Genomic DNA, 4,117 nt, shown 5'->3' with positions numbered 1-4,117 from the left:
CATTATTTTTGGGTTTAAAATTGCCTTGCAAATGTGAGAAACCATGGTATTTCCTAAAGCCCAAGCCTTGGAGGGTCTGAGAGCAGCTAACCTTGCCGGGAGCCAGAAACAGCTCTGTAGGCAGGGTTGGTGCAGGAAGAGAAGGGGCAGAACTCTGGGGGTGGTCTGCAGCCAGAGGGGTCAGCAAAAGGGGCCAGATGTCTGGGGGGGACCTGCCCATGTCCCCACCCATACCTGCACCACTGAGCCAGGTGTTGGGGCTAGGAGGTGCCTCTAGGACCACCTGCACTCACAGAGAGGCACTGGTGTGAGGGTGGGTTGAATGGTACAGGCAGGTGCAGCATCCAGTGTGCTCGGGGCACAAACCTCCATGACCAATCACCATGTGGGTGTGGAGCTACTTCTCTGTGGGTGGACCTGCAGCTGCCCAGGGATGCAGAGGTGGGACAGGTGAAAAGGTGCTCCAAAAGAGTTAACCTGAGTAGTTCCTGGCTGGGTGAGTCCAGGCTGTGGGCTGGGGTGGGGGTTCCGGTGATAGGGTGTGGGCTGGGTGGGAGGTGAGTGTCCCAGAAGGCCACAGGCAGTGAGCTAATGCTGCCAACTCAGATGAGTTTTTTAACCCCTTGAAAGTCTCTTCTGCCCAATGTCGGTCAACTGGACATATCCCCCAGACCTGTGAACTCCAGAGCACTTGCTCACCTGAGCCTTTTTGGGGTGTGTTGCAGACATTTCAGGGTTTCCCGTGTTCCCCAAGAAGAGTGCATGTAAGGACGTCACACAGCCCTCAACTTCAGTGGGATGCCCCCTGTCCCCTGTCATAGACAGTGCAGGTAATGGACCTTAAGCAGCACCCTGAGTTCAGCAGGGTGTCCCTCAGCCATCCCCCAACTTCATTATTGTGCACTGCTTCTGCCTGGGGATGGTGGTAATGGTCTGTTAGGATGGTGCAGGAGGGTCCTCCAGGTGGGCCCCGAAGGCTGGAGTAAACCACACCACAATCAAGTGACATGAAAAACAGATGAGTTGAGGAGTAATTTGGAAGAGTAATTTCACTTTTCCAAAAAAGACAATGTCATTGGTAATCTTACCATTTCCAAAGATGTGGATGACTCTAGAGTGGATTAAGCTAAGCAAAATCAGAAAGGAAAGAGAAATCTCCTATGATTTCAATCATATGTGGAACTTCAGAAAGAAAACTGATGAACATAGTTGTGGGGGGCGGGGAAGAGAGAGGCAAATGAGGAAACAGACTCAACCTTAGAGAACAAACCAAGGGTTGCTGGAGGGCATGTGCATGGGGGGAAGGGTTAAATGGGTGATGGGTATTAGGGAGGGTACTTGTTGTGATGAGCACTGGGTGTCATATGCAGGTAAAGAATCACTAAATCCTACACCTGAAGTGAATATTACACTGCATGTTAACTACCTGGAATTTAAGTAGAAGAAGAAAAGGAAAAGACAGTGTTCTGCTTCATGAAGTGTAGGCTAAAAATGTAGTGATTTTGGCTGTACTATTCTGTAGATGATAGTTTTCAAACACCCTGTTGTAGGATACACTAGTTTCTTACCTCACAAGGTGTCCTCGGAAGGCTGCGATGAAAGATTCAGAACATTTTCATGTTCCATTGATATGTTACAGTTTGCCCAGGTAGGAAGGTAAGTGCAGAGAAATATGACAGAAGGGGAAAGTAGGTGTGAGCCATTCATTAGGTGGCCTTCCACCTTTCTCATGAAAGCCTTGGGCCAGTGTCATTTTGGAAGAAGAGGTGGAATTCTGGAGCTCTGCAGCAGATGGGGGAGTTCCAGGTCTGGGTAAAATTCACAGGGGTCTCAGAGGAGAGCTGAGTGCATTGAGCAGGAGGGTGTGGGCAGGGCAGGCTCCAGGGGTGGCTGTGGGTCTCCCGTGTGAGAGTTGTGAGAGGTGAGGGCCGTGAGGAGGTTCCTGGCTGAGGACAGGTGAAGCACAGGTGGAGAGCTGGCCGAGCACCTTCTTCTGTGCCACCACCCCCACCCAACATACATGACATCATCGTCTGTCCGTGTCACTCCAGTTCAGACGTCTCAGAGTTGCCAGGCCGAGACGTTTGTTTGAGCTTCTTTCTTTGAGTGTGTGTGAAGTTGCAAAATGTAGATGGTGGAAATGGCAGGTCATCAGAGCATCTGTTACTCTTATTTCCTGCTCTTCTTCCAATCAACAAAGTGAATCATACCTGCTACTGGAAGGGGCTATCTGTGCTTTTTTTATTTCCTGTTTCAATGAAACAATGGGAAAACAATCTTCTGAAATGCTAAAAGAAACCTTTGTGGGTGTTCATGTTTTCCTCTTCCATGAACCACATACTGATAATAGAAATTATGTTTCAAAGTAAGCACAGCCTCAGAGCTGTAACACGGTGCCCTGCCCTTTGTGAGAGGGACACATGGAGGAGTGTAGGTTCTTTAGGAGCTCGTGGAGTGGCTTATCGTGCTCCCAAAGGAAATCGAGCCCCCTGTTAGCCTTCCCTGAGGGGGCTGCTTACCTGGGGTCCCATCCCGGGCTCTGGAATCTTGACCCGGTGAGTCACTTGCGACTTGAACTGGGGAATTTATGAAGAAAACAGAAGGAATCCTGGAGGGTGCCTGCATCCTTTGTACTAGGACAACTCCATGTTGCAAAGGAACTCATCACCCGTGAGGTGTGTTGGGATCCCTGAGGGAAAGGGTTTTCCTTCGTGGGCTGAGGTTGTGTCTCCATCCTTATCTGGACCAGAGCCATGTTGTGTTTCCATGGAGATCCAGACCCTTATGTGACCACAATATTATTATTATTATTATTATTATTATTATTATTATTATTATTATTATTATTTTAAGAAAGCAATTTAGACATTGACTTCGAGATACGAATAGCAAAAGGAACAACACAAGGTCACATATATATATAATGATTGAACTTGTGGTATCTTTCATTAGTATGGGTAATGGAGGGCTGCATATATGAGAAAGATGTAGGAAATGAGCACATTTGTGAGGCTGGAGTTTGCTCTCTGCGAGAAGCATTGAGCTGGAGTGGAAAGAAGTTGCTGGGTCTTATGACTCACCCACAGGAGTTTCATTAACAAAACAATTAATAGGAGAGCATATCTATTGCAAAAATTAAAGACAGATTTTCATGGCAGGAAGTTAGTGCCAAGTCAGTGACTCCTGAATTTGTCAGAGTATGGCCGGCAGCTCAGGGATGCTACGATTTCTTTCACTAAAGACACGTTTCGTGGGCAGGTTAACGTTACCCCCCTTTACAATTTAATGCTGTCAAAGCTATGATTTACATTTTACTCAGAATTTTTAAGAGAAAACCTTCACAAAATTAACAATACAGATCTTCAAGTAATTAGGACCACTCAGAGGCACCTGAAAAGAATTCCATGTATGGGTTCGTTGTTTTTTTCTTGTATTCTTTGAATTAAATTCAGTGAAAGTTTTAAGGGTGGAAAAAAGTCGGTTATCTATTCATTCCCTCATGTTTTAATTAAACAATTTTAGTGATTACGTACAAAAACACATTTTCCATGTTGCTGTAAAGCACTTCTCTGGAACTGGTCACTGATTTAAGACATTGGAAGATCATGTTAGGCCACCTATCTTCCTGTAACGTGATGGTAAATCTGCCTCTCGATGTCCGTAACCAGAGTACTGGCACCTATTCGGAACAGTTCTGGCATCAGCCATTCATCTCCCAGCTCTTCCTTCACAAGAGAGAGACAAGCAAGGGAAACCTTTTCACTGCAGATGCCTCCTGCTGGTTTAAAGCCTACCTTGTTTCCAGTTTTCCAGAAGAAATCTCTAATGGCCTGTAGCATTACTATAGCTACTGGGAAAGTGGAATTTACCATTTCTTTTCCAGTAGAGGTCTTAATAAAGTCTGATCCTGCCATCATTGCGATCATACCAGCTTATAGACATGAGTAAGAGATCCAATTTCTCCTGTTGCTAAGATGGGTTTGAGATGAGCCTCCCCATAGGCCTTGCGAAACTGACGAATCTCATCACACAAGGCTTCCCGCTGGCCGGTCAGCACCAAGGTCCTATTAATCACCACATCGATTTCCGTAACTCCATTTTCCACAGCCAATCTGAT

General features: G+C 46.3%; 1 pseudogene; it reads right to left on the bottom strand.

Annotated features, from left to right (window-relative positions):
- Positions 1 to 3,587: 3,587 nt before the first annotated feature.
- LOC112818294 (deoxyribose-phosphate aldolase pseudogene) lies at positions 3,588 to 4,111 on the bottom strand (annotated as a pseudogene).
- Positions 4,112 to 4,117: the final 6 nt, after the last annotated feature.

The sequence above is a fragment of the Callorhinus ursinus genome, unplaced genomic scaffold, assembly GCF_003265705.2.
Source record: "Callorhinus ursinus isolate GAN/ISIS: 27379988/994484 unplaced genomic scaffold, GSC_fseal_2.0 scaffold4451, whole genome shotgun sequence".
NCBI classification, from domain to species: Eukaryota; Metazoa; Chordata; class Mammalia; order Carnivora; family Otariidae; genus Callorhinus; species Callorhinus ursinus.
This window is presented reverse-complemented; position numbering and strand designations above follow the sequence as displayed.